General features: G+C 41.7%; 1 protein-coding gene and 1 long non-coding RNA gene across 2 annotated transcripts in view; one reads left to right on the top strand and one right to left on the bottom strand.

The window, feature by feature from the left end:
- The window catches only part of LOC309697457 (uncharacterized protein), a 366,834-nt gene that overhangs the window by 182,563 nt on the left and 160,343 nt on the right, over positions 1-23,928 (bottom strand). The window lies entirely within an intron of this gene.
- LOC309697458 lies at positions 1,224-23,660 on the top strand. The gene is made up of 3 exons (XR_014273831.1): positions 1,224-1,315; positions 2,090-2,172; positions 23,016-23,660. It is a non-coding gene; the product is annotated as an uncharacterized lncRNA (long non-coding RNA).

The raw sequence follows: 23,928 nt of genomic DNA, 5'->3' as shown, positions 1-23,928 counted from the left end.
AACTGTTCTGTCATAGGCTCTACAAAAGTTTCCCACTGAAGTCTAAATCAGGCCTAAGTCATAATTGGTGATGACCTTAACCCCAACTCTGTGCTACTTTTTAAAATTGTTCTCTGAGGTTTGGTTAGATAAATAAAGAAAATTTTTAACTTTCCACATTTTTATAACATGTGGAAAGCTAAATATAACACATTTTTAAAAGTCATTTTTGAGCCTCTTCAGAAGAGTTAAGGTTGGTGTTATAAAGTCAAAGTTGAGGCTCTCACCAATTATGACTGAATAAATAAAGCTGAAAGTTTGCACTTCAATCATGTCTTGACTGTTTGGATCAAAGTGCATTGTTCTATCGTACAGAGGAAAACTCATAAAAACTGAGAAACTGTCCAAATACTTACAGATTTCACTGCATTTACTTCATATATGCAAATAGTGGAGTGCAGATTTTTAGCACCAAATAGATATAACATGGAGCAAATACCAAAAAAATCCATTACAACATTATATTACCACCAATGCTGGTGGTAATGTAATGATCACTTACAGAGGAAACACTGGAGAGGGATGGTAATCTGTAAGTACAGCAGATGATGCATTCTGAGCAGAGGAAGCTATAGGATGGTCACATGACACCGGTGAAAACAAGAGAAGATTGTTGAGTAATTCAAGCTCAGGCCACACTAGTCAAATAGCAGATAGAATGATTAAAAGCGGCTACATCACCACCTCCACTGACCCAACCTTTCTCATCTCCAAGTCTTTCCCATCTTGTCACTCCTATTCTCCCACCCACCCTCTGTACACAGACACTCCCACCCCACCCCTGACACCTCAAAGCAACACTTGGGAGGCTATTTTTTGCCATGCTTCTCTAAATAAGGCCGTGGATCTTGCCTACATGGGTGGGCTGACAGAGGGGTGTGTGTCTCTGGTTCTTACCTTGGTATAAAAATCGTGGGACAGTGGGGGTTTCCTCTGATTACGCTGCTTTTCCCTCACTCACAGTGTTCTCATTCTAATGTTCTTTCGACTATTTTTGACACCCATATTGAAAAAAAAATCAACGTACAAATCACTGCTCATAAGCGGTATCAGATGACCTTTTATCATTAAAAACCCTTTTTTACTTTACTTTAAGAATTTGATATCTAAGTTGTTGTTTTTTTTGGGGGGGGGGTTTGTTATTGTTTCTTTTTTGTAGTCATTCCCTCATCTTTTTTTTTCTGCGGAGGAATTGCCTTTACCAACCTCTGGACGACATATCTGGAAAGTGACTGAGTGGAATATGGGAGCAAAAGGACAAGAAAGACAGAAAAGAGTAAGAAATAATTAAGTTTACTTTTTAAAAGCTCCCCCTTCAACTGCTCTTTTTTATTTTTCTGTTTTTTTCCTCTTCCAAACATTGCACCTCTGCGTTTCTGCATTTCCTTCTTTCAGTTCTTTTTCCCTTCTTTTTTGTTTTCCCATTTCCTTTTACTTTACCTTCCTGTCTTTCATTTTCCTGCCTTTTCCTTTCTACCTTCCAAATCCTTCCTTCATTCTTCTCTATTTCATTTTACTCTTTACGTTATTTTCCCTCAATTCCTTGCGCACTGCCTCTCTTTACTCCCGCTCTTTCGCTCTCCCAACCCCTCCCTCTCCCTGTCCCTCTTCCCGATTTGTCCTTCAGCTCTGTCAGCACTCACTATCTCTCTCCATCTCCTTCTCTGGTAGTCTGATCAGCTGTCTTCCTTCTAACTTTACATGGCCTGGTGTGGTGCGCAAGGACGGGCAGCTGCCGGCTGACGCATTTCACTGCCCAGTCATCACTTCAAAATCGAATCCTCTTACACAAACCTCTATGGTTTTCTTTTATGGCCACTATTTTTACTCTCAATTCTACATGCATGTCTTTTTTTTTATTCTTGGTCTGCCTGTTTTTCCCCTCCTCCTTTTGCATCCAGCAATGAGAGAGAGAGAGATAGTCACAAGTCCCATGACCCCCTTCTTCTTTTCTCTCCTCTCCTTTCACTCCTTCTTTCCTTCTCCTCCTCCTCCTCCTCCTCCTCCCCTTTTCCTCTCCGCATCCTTAAACTCTCCATCGCTGATTCAGCTCCCAGGGAGGCGAGACTCCGCCTGCAGCGACTGCTTCACTCCGCATGGGCCACCATCCCCATCTGGATCACCTTTACTACGGTAGGTGTTGAAGTGCCTCAGTGTGTGTTTAGAGATTTGTAGAATAAGTGTTTTTAAAATTTTGCTTTCTTTGTTTTCATAGTGCTTACACACTGCATATATTGTGTGTTTCTGTATGTGTACCATTGTTTTGTCCGCCTTCTCACAGAGTAAAGTATTTAGTTTTGTTATTTTAGTTTTGTTTTTTAGCTGCTGGTTTGAAAGAAAAAATTCCAAATGTGAGTGAGCGAGCTGGAAACAGTCTTCTTATTTATTTGTTGCGCCGCTGTTTTTTTGATTGGTGGTAGCAGGGAAAGTGTTACAACATGCTGCATGTTGGACAGGGTTGAAAGGTCAAGGGTTATCTCTGAGACTCAACATTCTGGACAGATGAAGCAAGTATTTCACACTCAGTGAAAACTCCTTAGAATGAAAACTGGAAATGGTGGAAATGACTCAGTCTCTCTTTATGGAATATGAATTTACACAATGTACATCAAGTTTAAAGTACTTTTTAAAAATTTTTATTTATTGTGCTATTGCCTTTGTCTGTTTGCTCAGATTGTGAACATGTACATGATACACATGTGAAATTATCACATCGCCTCACATTTTTTTTTTGCCAGTTTTTATAAAACTTTCCACTGCATTTTATGCAGCATGTGAGCCACTATATTTCCATATGGCAGCAGCAGAACATAATGCATGGTGTTGAACATGGTGCAGCACAGGTGAGTTCTATCAGTTGCATCATTGTGTTGGGACGGCCGTCCAAACGGGGCCTCGGCTCTATCTATAGACGGGGCACACACATGTGTCACTCTCCAGAGAGAAGGAGCGAGAGAAGTTTAAAGTAAGAGCAAGGTTCTAAAAGTGTCCCGCATATGCTCCCATCCTTCTCTATCATTCCCCCTACTTCTCTTCCAGTGTCTCTCCTTCTCTCTCTCTCTCTGTGTTGCCGTTGTCCAGGCTAATTTTACCCAGTTAGCAGATACCAGGGAGATCAGCAGTAGTCAGCTGTCTGTCAAGCATGCAGAGCACTGACAGGAGGTGGCAAAGTGTCGGGTATCTTTGCCCATCCCTGTAAGAGAGCACTTCCATAGCTTTACATGCTTTAGCAGACACAGCTGACTGAAGGGAATGTGTCTATCCTCCACTTGGTATGAAAAGAAGCCTGTGTGAAACTGTGTTAGCTTAACCATAGGGACTCTAAATGTTGAGAGGGTACAAGAATGAAGAGGTTTATATTTGTTTCAATTTCATTTGCATGTATGAGAAAACATTTTAGTACTTCACCTTGTTCTAAAGAAGTCCTGTCTGATGGTACATTCCCAACTATGTATTGTAGTGGAGCAAGGGTGCACATTACATGCTGAGCAGCTCTTGCAATCTGCAGGAACTGGCTACTTCTCCCCGGAGAATTGTAATTCCCGCCAGGAATATTGTGACTATGATGGCAAAGAAGCTAGATAGGTGGCTTAATTCTTCTTAATGTGTCTGTGTCTAGAGCTGGATTTGTAGTGTGCATAGCCCCTCTCATTTACCAGCCATAGCTGGTAATTTACAAAACTTTCGTTCCATCCCTGGGAGAGAAAATAGGATAGGAACGAGAGAGGAGAAAAGAAGAAGACGACTGTGATTTATGGAAGAGACTTTTAGTTTAATTACTGGGCGGGCAGGGCTGATGTGTGCAGCCCCCATAGCACTGGTTACACAGTGGTAGGAACACACAAAAGGGCTATTGGGGCGGCTATAGAGAAGATGACATACTAGCTTCTGCATTTGCAGTTGATACACTCAGGCATTTTGTGTGTTCAAAGTGCAGGACAAGACATGAGAGTCAGATTATGTAGCATGGAAAAGCAATATACAATATGTGAGTGGTTAGGCACAAACACAAGTGGAAAATGTATGCACGTAGAAGCTTTTACAAAATATCCATTTTCCACTTCACTGTGGAAGGACTCTTATATAGGGGAATGTGTCTTTTGTTCCTTGTATGTTAGCAAATAGAATATTGGGGAGAACTTTGTGCTGTGTCAACAGTATGCTTTAATGCACGCTTTCATGGAGATTTTATTAGCTTTAATTGTCCTTCAAGCTGAAAGTTTGACAGAACAAAGACAAAGAGAGACTTCCTGACATTGCAGATTAGCAGAAGCAGTGCATGCCCCATTTTTCTTTCTTTTCTATTACTAATAGTTTAGGGGTTTTTTTTGCATTAGTGTTTTGTGGATGGAGAACATGCGCATTTTATCCTTGAACTTGTCTTATATTAGTTAAATACCTTAATGGGGATCTTGACTGGAAATTAGAGTAAAACCTGTGATCCAAAAACCTACAGTTCTGCAAACAAACACACACACACACTCCCAATAACCCTTACACGCTTTCTGCAGCTCCCGCCATAGGTTTTCTTAACGCCTCTCTCAGAGCCTTCATTAGATGTCTGACGTTAGCAATGGTTCAATTCATTAAAAGCGCGACTCAGCCTTTGTGCATTTGCCTATAAATTGGTATTGATCTCTGAGAGGATGGGGAGGGGGGAGGAAGGGGGAAGGGAAGGAGATGGGGGATGTGTGTATTTATATGTGTGTACCAGAGGGAGATCGGGTGGTTGGTTGGTTGGCTGGTTGGTTGGTTGGTTGGAGTTCGGGGCTGAGGCTAATAGGAGAGGGCAGATAGTGTGTGCCAGCAGGTAGGGTGTATGTGTTTGTGTGTCTGTGATTGTGTTTGTGGGAAGGGACTTCAGGTGAATAGGATTCACTGGAGCAACAAGGGCAGTTGAACACACACGCATACACACACACACAATCTATGCACACTGATATACATTTACAAATTAACACACGACATATACAGAGATTAATTTAATTCGCTCGGCCTTCTCCCCCTTGCTTTTCCCCCACTTTGACCATGTGCAGCACCACATGTGCCATTCAAACCTCATCATCACCACCACCGTCTGCTCAGCATGGAAGTGTAACACCGCTATAGTTTGACTGGGAAAGAGGTAGAAGGCTGAGAGAGAGAGCGCATGGGAGCAGGAGAGAAAAAAAGAGAGGGAATGAGAGCACATGCTACATGAGGGGGAGTGGGCAGTCAGGGGGTGACTGCATAGCATGGCAGCCTATAGACTACATGGGACAATGTTTATGTGTGTGTGTGAGACAGAGAGAACGAGAGTGAGAGAGAGGGTAGATGAATGGGAGGTGAGGGAAAAAAAGGGGGGGAATTGCTGTCAGTGGTGGAGGACCGGTGGGACGAGCAGCTGTTCACCGGACTAAAAGTTTTCAGTATGAGGAAGAGGGAGAGATTATAAAGAGAGGATAGGGTGAGAGAGAAAGAGAGAATCAGAGTGAGGATGTTAGAGAGAGAGAGAGTGAGTGTGTGGCGAAACACACACACACAGACTGCAGAGGCAGCACCTGGGACACAGACTGAGGGAAGAGAGAGCGAAGCACTTCTTCTTCTACTCTCCTTTTCTTCTGTGCTTTCGCTTTATTGCTTCTTCTCTTTGGTGCATCGTCCCAGCTGAAGCGAGAGACGAGGGGAGGAGGAGGTGGGGGGATGGGGGGTGGGGGGCTTGTATCTGTGTGCCTGTGTGTGTGTGTGCGTGTGTGTGTGTGTGTACGTGCTGGGGGGCTTCTAGCCAACATCTGCCTGTAGGTAAGTGCAACATCTCCCTTATTTCCCATCATTCTCTAACTCCCACACCTCCTTCACCCCACAGCAGCTGAACCTCTAAGTATGATACTCAAGGTGAATTGCGTGCTGTGTGTGCATGTGTGTGTGTGTTTGAGAAAAATCACTTCATAATGTACAATATTTCAAAGCTCAGCGGTCACATAGTGGGCAGACATAGTGGCTTATTACAAGTGTCTACTCATAGTGTTTTAAGCGTTGATAGTGACTTGTTGGTGGTAGCTGTAGGTGTTTTCTTTTCAATGAAAAAAAGTGTAAACTAGCTGCATGGATTTCTCCTTTAATTAAAGTTTTAAATCATCTCGGCTCTTTTTTGGTCCACGGGTCAGAACAAAAAGCTGGGTCCTTATTCTAATAGGCAGAAAACTTTGGCATGTTAGCATCAAAAGAACTCTCTCTGTTGGGATGGGAGGAGTGAACCCTGAAGCCTGTGCTACTGGTGAGTGTCATAAATGCATTCAGTGGTCAGCGCAGTTCCTGATTCGACACTTTTTTTCCCCTCCCCATTGACGAGCGTTTTGGGCTGGCAGCGTGGAGGAGGTGTGAGGCCTGATGCGCCACCAAGGACAGTGGCCTGCTTGGGGGACATACTTCTTTATATGCCCATATGAACAAGAGCAACTATGGAATGTAAAGAAGTATGTATCCCAGGTCGGGAGAAATTGCAGCGCAGCAACCTGAAAGGAACTTTAAACTTAACTGCAAAGCAAATCCACCATGATGAAGAAGATTTTACTTTAGTTCCACATCCTAGCTGTAGATAATCTATCTGCATGCTACATGATCACAGGCAAGGTATGTGAAATTTTTTTTCTGCCCTGATGTGGCCCAATTGAGTCCAGTCAGCTTCTCAATGAGATACATACATCAGTAAAGTGTAGATGCAGCTAAACTCTGGTCGACATTTTCCACATGGCTGTCATAGATTTTCAGATTTGTCTTTCATTCTTAGTTCATTTGGCCAAAAGTGGATTTTTTTTTCCCTACACCCTGTGATGGTGATTAGTTTTTAAGAAGTCCATTTTGTTTACTTTAAGAATACATTGTGTGAATTTGCTAATGCTACAAAATGACACACAAGTAGACATACCCACACTACAGACAGACAGCGGTTTCCAGTAAATGGTGCAGTGATTAAATGCTTGCTAATGGATAGCATGGGCCTGAGAGGACGGTCAGAAAGAGGAAGAAGAAGAGACTGGCTGCAGGCCTCTCTAACAGATTACTGCGCTCAGACGCCTGCGTGCAGTCACGCTGTCTGGATCTGGCTTCGACTTGTTGGCCTACTTGTAGACATTTGAAATCAGAAGTCTAAATTTTTCACCTCTCGTTCAAGTTACTTGGTCTGATTGTTCTGTCAACTTCTTTGCAGTGGGGGAAGTTTATGTCTTATGGCATTTACAAGACAGCTAAGAGAGAGAAAAGTGACAGGAAAAGTGAACGAAAAAGACTTACGATGAGGCAAACCCACAGTGTGAGCCTGTATGATATCTGTCTCAGGATGCTGAGCCAGCAGGACATGCAGGTCTTTGTGTAATCATTTTTTAGCTCTGATTAAGTATGTATGGGAGGCACAGTATGTCTATGTGTGCTGGAACAGTGACTAATCCGGGTGTGGTTTGGGAGCAGGTATAACAATCATGTCAGGTTTTAGTGTATGGATTTTGGCCTACTTTGTATATAAATACTGTATGTGGCCTACTTAAGGTTTACCTGTCCCTGTTCAGGTATTATTTGGGCCAGTTTCAGTGCGGTAATTTGGCCCTGGTCAGGTGTACACCCCGGGGTGCTGTGCCTGTGTGGGAGCGACTGGTCTGACAGGGATATGCAGTCGGATTACACTTCCTGCCAATGTGATTTTTCAAGGAGAGAAAAAAAGGGGTGGGTAATAAACGCGAAGAACAGCTTCGTGCCAGGAAGAATTGTTTAACATTACAATACACGCAGTCGTGTGTTTGTTTCAAAGCTAATTAAGCTTCAATATGAGAGACAGTTCTAATCTTAGCAGGCGCAAATGAAGAGGCTCCACACATCACTGGAGAACATATTCATAAAGACCCCCTGCCCAGCGCCCCCAACACACACACACACACAAAGAAACGTAAAGTATGTGTGCCTGTGAGTAAGTACAAGTGTGTGAGTGTGTTTTTATGTTGGAGGGATTTATTGCAGTGATTTTTAAGAAGCAGCGGGAAAGGTCGTTGTACTGTGGGAGAATTCAAAGATAGAAGGGCACAGTAGTAAGTGTGTGATAGAGGAGATGCGGATGGGGTGGGGGGTGGTAAAGGAAAAAAAGGGAAACGAGAGAGCAGCGTAGACTGAAGTAGGATCGTAGCGGAGGGAGTTGTGGCGAGTGAGCGTGTGAGATGAGGCGAGGCGAAGGCTGGATTGATGATGGTGTTCAGGGCCTCCTGTGTGTATGTGTGTGTGTGTGTGTGGGGGGGGGGGGGGGGGGGTATGAGGTGGGGCTGGGCGGGTATTGTTCTGTCACTTTGCCTGTGTCAGCAGGTGGAAGCTCTCATCAGGACATTAAATATGCAACAATGCTGACTGCGGCACCGTGCTGAGACAGCCAAAGCTGGACGACTGGGGGGCCCCGCTAAAAGTAAACCAATGCCACCGCTTTGACTCGCTCTGCGCTAGACAGTTATCCATCCACACACACATACTCACGCATACATAAACACATACAGGCATGCACACACCTTGAGAACTCCAGCTTCTTCTCAGGGCTTCCCCGACCCTCTCTTCCAGCTTTTCTTTGCTGGCTGTTTAGTCCAATGCCAAAGCTGGCTGACTTGCCAGCTTACCGGCTGGCTGGCTGGCTGGCTGACTTGTTTCCCCATTTGGAGTCCACACAAGGGCAAAGGCAAAGCTTGTAATCCACAGGCCCAGTGAGGGATTAGTGGTAGTTACATACAGATCAGTCATGTGGAACATTGACTGTAGCAACTTACAAAAAAATTGCCTCTGTGAATATGGAATTTAATGCAGAGCCTACAATCCAGCTGACTGTACGCATGTGTAAAGAAGTGCTTGATTCACCACTCTCTGTCAGCTGAAGCAAACCAGTCAATCAACCAGGGCAAGATTATGTTAGAGGCCAAACCTGCTTTTTTTCTGAGTTTATACAGGCATTTGTCCAAAAGCTTTTAGATGTTTATGATTTTATGCCCTGGGCATAAAGTGATGCAGTTGCATCTTAACACTAAAGACTCACAAGGTCATTGGAGATTAGGGGTAGCATTGGGTTTTTGCCAGATATATTAAACAGAAACAAGAATGTTTTACATTTTAAGTGAAATCTCTTTACATTTCTCTTTAAATTCTATAAAAAGGAGTCAACATTAACTGAACCCCAACCCTAGCTTTAATCATCAATGGATTGTAAATTGATGTTTCACCAACCACGCAGACAAGAGTGTCTGTTGAAGGATTAGAGCTCAGAGGATTAATTAATGACCCTTCCTGCTCAAATTTCTCACAAACTAATTAAACACATTTAATTTAAATTCAATTCAAATTGACCAACTTAACTCAGAATATACAAAGTGATTCACAATCAAAATGAAGACAAAGACTTTGATTTAATTATGAGCAGTATTTCTCCTTAAGAAACAGCTAGAGACCAGATTCATGTGTTTTTTTCTTTCTTCAGACTGATAAAGCAACACTCGCTGTTAATCTGCTGACTGTGCCTCACTAGATGTTCACCCTCTCTGAAACAGCTATTCGTACTGTTAGGTTGATGATTTGTTGGACAATGCCACCAAATTTTTGGGATTTAAAAAAATGTATTAATATACTTATGTTTCTGTCCACCACTAATTGATTCTGATTCTGTTAGTGTAAAGAATGTTAGAGATTAAGTGATATTTCTACCAACTAGTAGGTGTGTCTTCTGACACCACAGTAGCCTTATTTATACCACCCATACCATAAATTAATTACCTGTTCTTCTCATATATAGCTTATCTTTAGTATCACTACAAGGCATTTGAAATAATTTCCTACAGAAGCAGAATATATTTTAAAGCTTTTCACCAAGCTTGTCAGCTCTGCAAAGAACATACTAACATATGCATTGAAAAGTGATAGGTAACGATTGAAACAGCAACTAGTGATAGAAGGCAGCAATGGCAACTGATGGGAATTTTTTGCAGCTTATAGCGTAACCAAATCAGGAGGGTCTGTTTGGTGTATATCCTGTGACTTTACACAGTGCACACCACACAGGGTACATTATTGTATTTCAGAATGTAAAATCTTGTTAATGTGCTGCTGTCTACTTAAACAAAAACACACCATGTGTGTTTTTATTTTGTCAGTGCCCCTATGTGCATTACGATAAGGAAACATGTTTTAAGCAATTACCAACAAGAAACACTTGCAGAAGCTAGTTATAGTGCTGATGGCTCACTTCAAAATTTGGAAAAATGATACATTTGTGAAGTTCCTTTTTCATTTTTATTCTAAAAAAGGTGAAAACATGGTTGCAGGGTTCTGCAGTACACAAGATACCCGCAACCCTGAATATAACTCGAATTTTAATCAGGGGTGACTTTATGTGGCATCATGAGGTGTGTAGTGATAGAAGAACAAATGGCTCCAAATGAGGCCTTTATATTTTTAATGGTGCCCTAGATAGGTGAGTTTAGTTTCTTAAATTGTTAATATGCCTCCTTGCACTGCATTTCTGTGTATCTCAGAAGACAGAAGGAAGTAGAAGACAAGACTGTAGGAGAGAAGATTGTAAAGTCAGCCGTTTGATATTAAGTGTCAGAGTTTATTGCCGGGACTTTTTTCTCTTTTAATCATGTTTATAGTAAGTGTGCTTCGGCAGCAATCTACGGAATATAATAGCGGTAAAGAGTAATGGAAGTTGAAACAGATGCGGTGGAGTGGTAATGTATGTGTCGTTTCGCCCTGATACAAGGACACACACATAGCCTATTATATCCCATTCTATGTTTATGTCTCAAAAGCTAATCTCAGGGGAAATGTACATCTGAAACCCCCTGCAAAGTCATTGCTCACACAATGGGCACATATATAAAACACACACATAGATACCATCACACATACCGGTCTAAATGAAATGTGGGTATGGCCACATAAACACTCAGAAAGTAGCTCTAGAATGTATATGTAACACCAACAGACCCAGCCACAGTATTGATTCATCTGGCTGTTTATGTTCTGTTTTTTTTAATGTTCACATTACGTGGTTGTAATGCACCTTTTCTGAGGGCGGTAGCTCAGTGATTTGTTTCTTTAGCTGTAGAAGCTTTTTTATCTGTAGCATCAGCAATAGGCTTCAGCCAAAGTTTGCAGTTTTCCAGTATATATAAACACATACGTGTGTGTGACTTATATTCATTGAATGAATGAAAAATGACTGAAGGATAAATATGCTAATTGGAGGGTGTGGTTTTTTTTCTTTATGCTTATTTATTTATTTATTTTTAACTTAATATTCCACTTGTCTGGATGGTAGATTGTTTGAGATTTGTGCCACTACAAGCAGCTGTAACCAATCTATATTTTGCTAGGCTAGGCTAAGTATTATTTGACAACTAGTATAGCTTACTTTGTGGTTCAGGTAATCTGAAAGTTTGTACTTCAGTTTTGATGAATGAAATTGTGGTATTTTATCACTTTTTTACTTAGCACTAATTAGTAGATATGGATTTCTTTGCTTTGACTCCATGCAATTTATAGTTATAGTTTGCTAACCAAACAAGTTAGCATTAGTGCATAACTTAGTGCTCATGCTTCTAGGTCCTAAACCTAGCATGTTGTAAACAAAATACTGATGCTGAGGCTTAAAAAATATTGAATCCAAAACCAAAAGTTTTTTTAAAAAAGTTTATATGTATAATCTTTGGTTTAAGTATGCAGAGCTTTAAAAAAAAATATAAAAACTCAAATACGTGTACCTATATGAGTAGTGATGTCTCTTTTTGGCCTATAAAAGTTCTTTTGGTCTTAGACATTAACGGAGTCTTGTACAGACGCAGAAAGAGCTTTTTGGTGATGGAACATGTGTCGTACAGTACATATGCCTCTGGAATTATAAGAGACAATTTACAACCAATGAAAGAAAGAAGATAAGGCCTTGATAATAAACGGCTTCAAACATCTAATGAATTTCTCATAATTATGGGCCTTAAAAGTCAATTAGTTAATTGGCCCAGCAGTTTAATGTTAGAATGATGGTGCATTAGTTCAAAGGAAACCTCACAATCAATGAAGAAAACACAGCACAATCAGAAAGCAAATTACTATTTATCATTTAGCGATTAAGCCATACGTTCTCTTTGAGTGTGTCAGAGCCAAAAAAGATTCACCCTGCCCCGAGCGTGCACGCACACACACACACACACACACACACACACACACACACACACACACACACACAGTGTGGCTCCAAAAAGCAGATCAGTCGCTTAGGCCGGGACAGAGATCAATGTTGAGGTAATTTGTTTCGATCAATTAAACAGACATCTGCTTGAATTAGACTCCAATAGACTGCAAAAGACCCAACCCCTTCCTATCCTTGTGAGTGTGCTGCACTGCAAAAATAGTAAGTTCACATTAAAGCACTAAAAGCTGAAGAATCTAACATTCCAGCAGTGCATAATTGATGGTAGCAGTTATGGGACATAAGCGGGGTTTATAATCTGTAGTGCCTTTCTTCTAGTATCTGCTGAATGCTCTTAAGATGCAATGCAGAGAGGAAAAGGCAAAACTTTACATGTGGACTGAGCAATGCTACGGGCAACTTTTGCTCATGTTTATTGTGCAGGAGGTAGAGATGGGTGGGTAGGGGTGTTTGTAAAAGACAATTGCATTAACCCGAGTCTAATTTAATGGCTCCCACTAGTATTCTCTTTACATCAAGCGATGCTGCTGACATCACAGCCTGTCTGATGTCCGTTACTGCACGATATGAGGAGAGGGGGTCTGCTCCCTTCAAATGAACACGCAGGATAATTGTTATGTAGTGAAGCTGTGAAGCAGAGGAAGTAATTAAAGGAACAAGGGCACTGTGGTGGTGCTGGTGGTGGACCACATCCCCCTCCTCTGCGTCCCCTCTGCTACTGTTTCTCTCTGCTCGCTGGAGATTACACACATATTTTCACATGCGAGGTCCCCTTATATTGACACCCCTCCTCCCCATGATTACCGCTAGGGTTTACAGTTATCCTGATATTCTAATTACACTCTGTCTGCGTTTATAAGGTCATAACATTTACAATTTTACGACACAATAGTTGTCCGTTGACCAAAAAATTAGAAAAAGGCATTTCTCACTTTAATTGTTTCTTTTGTGGCTATCACTTGTCCCAGAATAAGCACTTTTTTTTTCCTTTAATTATTTCAAAATACATTTGGGTTATTGAACGAACAGCTCCAGTGTCTTTTGTAATGCAACTCCTGCCTGAGAGCACTACCATCCATGTCCCGCAGTATTTCAAAAAATATATTGCCTGGAGAGGCATCTCAGGGAATATAAAGTAGAGTTTCACTGATGTATCTCATAAGGTATATCTCAGAATATAATGCATTCCTGGGCACATTGTTATTTTGATTACTGGTTATGAGAATAGTGAAGGAAGACTGTGGGAAAGAATGGTTTCATGTACTCTAGATTCATTTTTAGAGGAATTCTCATGAAGAAGGACAGGAGGAACTGTTATAGTTCTTAAAACCTGTATAAAATATTTATGAATATGTATCAATCTATTAAAGCTCCTTGGGGCAACAGTTGTTGTGATTTTGGTGCTATGTGCTGTACAATTTAAAGTAAAACTGAATTGAATTTAAAGCTAATTAAGCTAAAGTAAAAAAAAAACAAAAAAAAAACAGAGACTGCTGTAGTTTGTGCTGGTAATGTGGTGTAGACTTCCATCATGAAGTCTAGTTAACATTTTAATGTTTTAATCATATTGTCAAGAACATGAATTCTTTTCAGTTATATTGATAGTTAGCAATATTGTCAATGTCAGGGCACATTATGAGTAAGCTTAAATCAGTATTAGAGATCCCGCCTTCTTCTTTGTATATCTCCTACAAACAATCACTTGGTAACGGTGGGGCAGAAAAACGGCCTTCTAACAGGAAGACCTTTCTTGAACCAGGTTCATGCAGGGGCAGCCCTCAAATACAACTGATCTCAGGGTGAGTGAAAAGAGAAGACATGAAAGAATACAATAGATTTAACCCTGTGGCTCTTATCTAGTCAAGAGCACAAACATTTTGCATAGACCTTCATTGTCTCCAGAGACTGAATCTTGTCTAGTCTGCACATATCCTCTAGTGCAACTATGAGTTTTGATATTGGTGGTTTGTAGATGTTTGAAACAGGCAGTAATTGAAATCGTAATTTTGACCAAATTTAGGAGAAAATACATTACTTATTGAATAAATTGGCGCCTGCGTGTCTGGTGTCTTAGCGTCAATGATCTACATTAAGTGCAGTAGTTACCCATGCGATTTCTATGTGCATACAGCACGTCTTCTGTCTCAGTGGGGTCTCATGCATCCTTCTCCCTTCAGTCTACCAGAGGAGGAGTGTAATTGGGAGCAGTGTGCTGGAGTGCAGAGTGTCAGGGAGTCAGCAAGCCAGCCTGCCACAGCCGGTGATACAGGACGATAGAAGAGGAAGATTAGTGGAGCAGCCTGCAAGGCAGCAAAAGCAGTGAGTCAGCTGTGGACTGTCCGCTGGTAAAATGACCATGTCAGTCAGGGAGTCCGTCAGTCAAGCAAGCAGAGCGCAGAGTCTGGCCTCTCTTCCCTCCTGTAAGTACACATACATCTAAAAGGAGGAGAGTGCGGCGTCGGGACAAGGCTACTTAGCATTCCCCTGTCATCACCTCACTGCTCAGAACTTCTGTTATTGAAGAGGAAGGAAAAAAGAGCAAGGTAGGGGACAGAAAAGAGAAAGGAAGAAGGCAGTTGTGGTGGCACGAAGGCTACGTTAGAGCCCCAGGAAGGGGTTCAAGCCTAACGAGAAAGCCGAGGAACAAATGATCAATAAACAAAGGAAGAGAAGAAACAAAAGAAGAGAAGAATTGTAAAGAACATGAATTACAAAGAGAGAGAGCCAGTCGCAGAAAGTAAATCTCCCAAACCAATAAAGAGTTATGCGTTGTGATCTGTTCCAACGATCGTTGTGTGCTTTGAGATAATTGCTTCCATTTTGTTGCACAGAGACTATTACAGTATATGATAGCTGGATTACCATCTGTAACAGTGGGCTTTACACACCAGAAGTAGTGCTGTATCAGCAGCAGGGCTACAGTAGAAACTATAGGTTTAGTGAACATCATGAGTGGGTTGTGTATTAGCCTGGGGCTATTGTAGCAGTTATGGTTTCTTTTCAACGAATTCCACTTCGTAGAGTGAAAACATTTTTTTCCTGTCGGATCTGGGGGCATCAGCACGGCACCTCAATGGGATGAGATCTCATTGTGAATTTGAAAAGAACAAGTTGAGTGACTCTCTAAAATGATCCTGGTGATTGAAGTGATATTCTGTTTCTAAAATCAGAACAGATAGTCGTCGAGTCCAACTGTTTTTGCTCGAGGCCTTACGTGGGCCTTTTAACAGGCAGAGACCTCCTGCAGAACCAAGATCAGGAAGGAGCAGCTATCTATCATGCCTGCTTGGCCAGTAAAGGAAAAACAAGACCAGACTAGCCCTCTAATCAGCAAGTCTTTATCAGCTGATTATTTAAGACCTTGTATGTGAGGAGCAGGATTTTGACTTCAATTCTGGATTTAAACAGATGCTCTCTCTTTCTAGTCCCTGTCAGTACTCTTGCTGCAGCATTTTGGATTAGCTGAAGACTTTTCAGTGGGTTTTTAGGACTTCCTGATAATAATGAATTACAGTAGTCCAGCCTGGAAGTAATGAATGCATGAACTAGTTTTTCAGCGTCACTCTGAGACAGGATATTTGTAATTTTAGAGATGTTGCGCAAATGGAAGAAAGCAGTCTTACATCTTTGTTTAATATGTGCGTTGAAGGACATATCCTGGTCAAAAATGACTTGAAGGTGGAGTAAAGAGCACAGTTGTTTTATATAAACGTAGTGGAGATTAAAGCAGCACAGATTTGTTCCCTTAAACTTTCTTACAGTCTCTATTAGAGTCGGATCGACATTGACATTTATTTAGAGTCCTGTTTTCTTCCACATGATTGTGATCCATACCATTGACTCCTTCAGTGCACTTTGTCACGGCACTGACGCCACAGAGCACTGTGGCGTCAGTGCCGTGACGTATTGGCCATTGCAATAAAGTATGTGAAGGACATCATTTATGCATTTATGTTTTTCTGTGACACCAGAGACTTGTGATTAACACCGTAGTTTGACGCCCTATAATGAGAACCTATCTGTAGTTTGTGCACTGTATCGTTGCTGAACAGGTTGCTTTTCATTTTTTCTTTATCATTTTTACTGTTAAGTGGAAAGAATGAATGATGATAGTAAGAATAAACCTAAGCAGTAAAACTGGAAACTGCAAAATCAAATGTCAAAGAAGATCTTTTAGCTAAAAGGAACTGTACAGTTGAAGAGTCAACCTTGTTGAGTCGCTCAATATGAGCAGCCCCTTTTCACATACCTGAGTAGTCCTTATTCATATACTGACACTGATTAGCCCTGCTTTAAATGATGCAGAAGGCTCAAACTTGTAGTTTACTTATGTTCATAATTTAACATGATAGCCAAATTATTCATCTATGACCAACCAATGATTAGAAGACCAATAAAATGTATCAATAGAATGATACACTGTAACTTTCTTTATTCCCACTATGTTGCCTGTAAGTGAAAACCTTATCACTTTAGTTACACCTATCCATCCCGACACACGTCTTCACAGAAACAACCAAGACACTCATCTGCTGCTGATTGTAATCTAGATGGCTCTAACTAGCTCAGGCCCTCTTTTAGTTCCTTTTTGTCCCACGTTAAAACAAGGACACTGTTATGAAGCCTCTCCGTCTCTGTGAGCTTTTCAAGCTTTAAAAGAGTGGGTGTCCCACTGTCTGGCGATAGAAAAGAACACGTCAGCCGGGGCTATCTTTACACCCGAGCGCCCATTCTGACTTTAACTGCATTGGATTTTTTGTTTCACAACAGAGTGTATATCAAGCACGCCTTTGTGGCCCTGCCGCAGCCTGTAATGCATGACTAAAACACCTAAGTGGCAGCGGTGGTTCGTTAAGAAAGGGGGTGGGGTGGGGTGAGGGGGAGTGGGGGTGGGGAGGGGCAGGGGGAGCGTGCTCAGAGTGACAATCAGCCTGCATAGGTAGAGAGAGAGAGAAGAGAGGGGGAGAAAGAAAGGTGAAGACAGAAGGCAGGTCTGCTGCGGTTTGGCAGCCACTGCATATGGATCATGACATCATTCTCCGAACCGGATGACGTCTTCTCCCCCTTAATATCGTTCAAAGAGTTCTTTTAAAAATCAAAAACCTGCTCATTAAATTGTTTTAATTTAACTTCTGGAGCACTCCTCATTCTCCTTATCTGATCTCCTTTTCCTTGAGAAACAGGGGCTTTTCTCTTCATTACTGTCTATCGGAGCCATTTATCTCCTCTGCTTTCCCAAGAAGTTTACTGACAGCCCAGTATGCAGGAATTCTTTATATCTTTACGTTAGTTTATGAGCGTGTAATTACAGATATTGGCTGTCTCCAGCATATTTAGACACCAATTCCATTTAAGTTTTGAAGCTACAGCTCAGCATTTTCTATCGCATAAAATCACACACAGCTACATTGGCAGGAATAAGAGCTTTCCTGTGCTTTTTTTTTAATGTGGGTGTGTTTTAATCTCATTACAGTTATTGATGGTGTGCTGCTATAGTGTGGATAGGTCCAAAGGGCAGTAAAACTGTAGTAGACTCACATGTGTGCTATGTGAGGAGATCCAAATAGGGCTCCAACTTTCAGAATATATATTTGGTGAAATTACCAAATAAAATGGCTCATTAAGGACACTTACTGTCTCACCCTTTGCTCTTAAATTTGCATTATATAACTTTTTTCATTTATCAAAGTCTTGTCCTTGTAAATCGACTATAATGTAACTTTAAAAATATACGTTCTTGCCTTTAAGAGCGAGGAGTTAATATTACCATTTTTTTTAAACCATGGCCCGATTATTTACAGCCAACTGACTAACCATATCTCACCTGCTAACATTGTCACTAGCAAAGTCATACTTGAGAAGAAATGCCACTACACCAGAAAATATTAGTCACAATGCTAACTTATATGCAGGGTCAAACTGTATGAATTTTGTCTTAAACATGCAATGGCACAAAGCCAAACAAATGCATAACTAACATTTGTTTTCTACAGTAATATCCAGTATGAGAGCAGAGGGCAGAATAGCTAGTGTCATGTCTAAGTGTGTTTGTTGTCATTATGCTAATGTTCATTATATATACATAATATATCTTTGACATATAACATAGCAGTATAAAAGTGCAGGACAGTCTAATGCTTGTCTCATCACTGTTTTAACCTTGGCTAGCTCATGGCTAGCCCATGCAGTCTGCATCCAAAGTGCATGATGGCAAAAGTTTGTGTAGAGCTCCTTAAATGAAAAGTATTTCACTCCTGCCAAGTCTGAAAACTCACAAAGTCCTCGAAGAGAGGGTTTATTAAGGAAACAGGCTTTAGTCCTATTTGTAAAAAAGGAAATTAAAGTGCTGAAAACAGTCAAATCCTGTTTAAATGTTGTGGTGGTGGGAGGGCCAAAGCGTGAGGATATAATTAAATATATCATCTAAATAGGTATTGATCGTCTTAAGGGTGTTGCCGTTAGATTAAAAGGTTAAGGAATAAAGCGACTTTGAGGATTAAATCATTGTGAGGTAAAATCAAAAGCAGCAGAAGATAAACGCTGCAATAATTACAAAGTATGAGTGCTGCATACACGCTTAATGAAAGAGACATTAAAGATCCCAAGCTAAGATGCATTTATTGGCCACAAGCAAACCCGATCATGGTATTTTATCCACTGCAAAGAGAGGTGAGTTTGGAAGACACAAAGGTCTACCAATTGCCCTCACTGTTTATGTCAACGTTGCTCCACAATTTGAACTACAGTATTGAGATAGAATCATCAAAGGCCGTAGCAACCCTGAGACGGTTGATAAAGAAAGAGTCGCGGTGCGGCACCTGAGGCAAGCAGTCGCCACAAGGTCAGGAAACTTTCTTTTTTTTAATCCAATAGACGTGTTTTATCTTCAGGGAGAGAGCGAGGAACCAGCTGAGCAGAGGATAACGGGCCCTGTTACACTCCTGCCTCCCCTTCTGATCAACCAATCAGGCGTGAGAAAAATGCTGAGTCAACCGCTGGGCGCTGCTCACGTCCGAATGCTGCGGAGGAGGGGTCGGTGGTAGAAGAAGAGCCAGCCAGGCAGCCAGGCGGTGTCTGCAGTGGACTGCAGCAGCATTAGCACTGCTAACCTCGTGGCACAGGTCCTTTCATTTTGAGAGGTGCTGACCCACCAGCCCCCAAGTCTTTAAGGGCTGGTCTCTGCTTATGGACTTTTATTTTACATCACATCTCCCATAGAAATTAGGTTTAATTGAAATGTCTAAGCTTAGTTTGATGATATACGTCCCACTTTTCCCTCTGCCTCTAGTCACTAGGTAATTAGAGGGAATTAATACAGCCAGCCACAGAAGATAAAGTTTACAGCCTGACCACAGGTCAACTTGTTTCATTACTATGGTGCGCCTTGCATTAAGCTAATTACCAGCTGGCAAACATCTTCATCAGACATGCACACAGACCTTCATTAGGATGCTTTGTATAAATCTGCTTCATTTAAATGCCGCATTACAGAAGATTATTGTGGTTTTAAGTGGATTTTAATGGCTATTTTGCAACAGTGGCCCTCAGAACCATCAGGGGTTTCACACTGATGTGACAGGAAGTGATGGTCTGACAGGTTTCCTGGCCTCGCCCTCCCACAGTATTGGCGCTTGATGGAGAACCAAGGTCTGGCAGTCAGTCAGCTAGACACCGAAAAAGCAGTAGGACACTGATAGGCAGAACGCATGACATGGTCAGCGAGAGAAGAGACTGATAGAGTGAGGGGAGTGGCTGCGTATGGCAGGTTGTATTAGTGCAGCCCCCAGTGTCAGGCCATACATCTGAAATGAAAATATCATGGTGAGCAAGAGTGACAGAGTCCACAGCGGGACTGGTTTCAAAGTGTCACTCCTCCTGCTGGGGCCTTACTTAGCTGTGGGCAGGCAGCTGCTACGTAACACTACCTGTACTGTGTGAGCCTCCCCAGGGACGCCGTGCACCCCCACTGACCTTCCCACTATGACTCCCTAACTGTCTTTACCGCTCCGTCTCTCCCTCGCTCCTCTGCAGGCGTCCAGCTGTCCCTAACCCTCAACTCCTCCTCCCCTCTGTCTCCAATATAAGGGCAGGAATGCAGCGGACAGCACGGTCCCAGAATAGAAAAATAGCCAGCCTATCTCCAACCATGCAGTCAGCCTCATAGAGGGCACCTACAGTAGCAGCAAGCAAGAGGGCCCACACACACACACACACACACTAAGCACTCCGACCGACCCACATATATAAAGTCCACTTCGCTGAGCTCCTGAACTGCTAAACTTATGAATGCTTAACACCTTTACTTATTGTAGTTGTGAACTTGACAGAGCTGTCTTACAGTTTAATGTTGAAAGAGCACTCACCGGTGAAGCCTTCAGCAGGCATCTGAGCGAGGTTAATGATAAAACGCTCTGTTTATAATGATTCTGTTTGATGTCAGATCTGAGTGGAGGTGTGTGGGGTGAAGGAGGGTTGCCTGTTTGATGAGTGTGTGGGCCACAGATTGCAAGAATAAAGCACAGGCAGGAATTCTCTCCTCAATCTACTGAAAATCCTGCTATGAAAAGGATTCAGCGTGCAGCGCTTTCTCCTCTGAAGTTGATAGTTGTGCTTGACCACACAGAGAAGCTTGCCGGGTAGTACTTGGCCTCACCATCCATCCTGTGTGAACATTCTACACAGGCACAGTTCACACTTGCAACACCAGGATCAAATATAGACATGAGAATCAACACAGGATACTCTGTTGGAAGCACAGAGTACGCACACACGTGCACACTGCAGTGCTGCATGTTGCAGAGGTAGAGCAACTGCAGCTCGAGGACAGGTAGAGAATTCAGGCCATGCAGGCTTGTCCTCTCCTCTGTGTGCTACTTCCAGCTTTCTTCCTCCTGTCATTCTCCCTTCTCTCTTCCCCCTCTTTTTTCCTCCTCACTCAAGGATGTGTCCTCCTCATCAATTTGCCGGTCTCATAGGTTGCAAGTTTATTAAATAGATGGAAAGAGAGAGAAAGAAATACTGGACGGACCCTGTCTTTACATCCGCAGCTAGTATTTACACTTTTTTTTATGCAATTTGTGTTAGGTTGTTGTATTTCTTATCTTGACAGATTTAATACAGAACTGAAAGTTCACAATTACACGTGTCATTTTTAAGTGCTAAATCCTAGTAGAGCTACACAGAGCAGGCTGTGACTGCTGGACAACATTTTTTTTTATTCAATTTGGCACAAACAGTGAATTTCTTCAGCTGTGGATTTACCCATATTTATTGTTCCAGTATGGCGTTGGTGGGACTGAGTTAGAATAAACTGTGTGTGTTTTCATTGTCACCAGTGGAATAGGAAAGATGACAATTGAGATTTGTTGACAACTAGGAAAACTGTTAAAAGTTTAGTCAGCGTTAGCGTACTCACCCGTTGAGTTTCCCCCACAGTTCAAAATGACCTTCACCAACAAACCCAGTCCTGCCACAAAAGACTCCGGTGAACACCTCACAAATGATGGCTCAGGGCGAAAGCTTGAAGAAAAAAATGCTTTTGAAAATATAAAAATATCTGAATTTATCTGAATTAGTTTATATAGGACCACATGTCTGTGTTCTGGGATTTGAATGAGAAAGGGGTGGGACCGTGTTCAGTACAGAGAAACCGTGGGCAGGCTTAAGGCACTTAAAAATCTCAGCCTATATAAGCTTAGTGTGGAAGGATACCCGATGAGTTACTTGTGGCCGTTCTGTTAGAAAGCTCCATTTGCAGATTAGTGTGGTCTGTTCCAGCTAGTTTGTATCTGATGCTACCAATGCACATATGGTACGCATCTTTTCACATTAGAGTCCAAAACAAAACTTTAGTTTAATAATTTTCAGTACGAGCCATCCTTTCCCATGTCCACTTATGTATCGGATCCTTTGTTAATATAAAAACAGTCTTTAGCAGGTTTGTCATTTCAGGCCATTGATTATCATATAAGATCAGTCAATTATGAAAAAGTACAGTCCAAACACAACATATATCAATACGTTTCTAGGGCCATGAGTCTGCTTAAAAAGTTTATTTTCTAATGATTAAATGATTAGCTAGGCTAATTGAACCAGGAAATGAGTGAGTTGTTCCAAAGACGAGCAGAGCCATGCAGCAAGACTGCTGAGTACATCATCTTTGTGCCACCACACTGAACAGGCCCAACTATGGGCCAGAACTTAGTGCATAGACGTGAGAACAGTAACGGCTGGTGAGGAGAGACTGGGTGAAATGGAGAGAGGAGGAGATGTTCCACGTGTAAGGCTAGAGGTCAATGTGAGTTAATTTTCCTGCTGTCCTATCCACTGGCTTCATTAGCAGTATTGGCAGTTAGGTGATGAATTCATTGTTTTTTCAAGTTTGTCTGCAACCATTGTTTATATGTGCTCCTCTCTTATCTCTCAGGGCCCCACTTTCTGTTTTTCTCATCTCTTTTTCATCACCCGTCCTACCTGCTATTCCCCTTTCTCTGTCTTACCTTCTGGCTCACTCACTCTCTTCTGTTCTTCATCGTTTTCCCTTGGTCTTTTGCAACCCATACCTTTTTTGTATCATCTGGCTTCTTCTAAGCAGTAACATGCACTCTTTTAAGGGCAACATTTTTTTCTAGCAATCAATGCCTGTTTGCTGATGCATTGTGCTGTTTGGTTTGTTGCAGCTTGTACAAATGTTTTATTACTGCTTATTGACGACACGTGGGTGTGAACAGCGTCATTTCTTATCATTTCCTTTCTCTGGCTTTGTCTCTTTCAGGCATCTTCACTTCTTCCTGTCACCTCTTCTGGACCAGATTCTACCCTAAAATGCTTTGCTAAAGCTGGTAAAATGGAACCAAATCAACTGTTCAATGGATTTGGTCCCCTTCAACCAGCTGTAGCTGTGCATTGATCACCCCAATCCACATTCAGAGTGACAAGAAAAAAACACCCCTGAAAGACTGGAGTTAATTAATCAGAAAACAGCTTTAAATCTAAAACTGAGGTTAGATTGGCTTCTTTATTGGACTAAGATACAAAGCCATTCATGGATAATACACATGATGCACCAGTTACTGCTTGGATTTATCTCAATCATTCAGTTTGCCCAAAAGACACTCAAGTAATTTGCTTAATCTGAGTAAAACAAGGCAGGTAAGTAATTATAGATACTACATCTTGTCAAATTTGTGCTTTTTGATGTGCGCTGCTGTAATTGCGTTGTCCTTTGGAGACTTACTTTATTGTTCTTTCCAGATTTGTCAAAACGTGTGCTTCTTCTAAAGGGTGGCATTGCTGAAAACTTTGAGAAAAGATGCTGTGTACGAAAAGTACTGGTGGAAATACATGCATGTACAGATGTGTCAATGACACCAAAGCAAATGTCTAATCAATAAAGCCTAATCCTAGTGTTTATGTGAAATGCCAAATTGGTCTCTTCTTTCAACGTGTGGACTTACCAGGGAGAGAAGTAAAATGTGTTGTGCTAAGGCTGGAACTAAACTATATAAAATATATATATACACACAAATACACTGGGCTAAAAAATTTGGGTCAGAATAACACTGACACAGTATTGGTATAACTGCTTAGTACCAGTTATCAAATGTTAGTGTGGGCTTTATATGCTGAATGTCATCTTACCTGGTCTGATTGGGTTGGATGTCCCATCTGAGCAGCACTCAAAGGAA

This window comes from Aulonocara stuartgranti (assembly GCF_965226115.1).
Source record: "Aulonocara stuartgranti genome assembly, chromosome: 20".
Lineage (NCBI taxonomy): Eukaryota > Metazoa > Chordata > Actinopteri > Cichliformes > Cichlidae > Aulonocara > Aulonocara stuartgranti.
The sequence above is the reverse complement of the archived record's forward strand: the minus strand, read 5'-3'. Positions and strand labels throughout refer to the sequence as shown.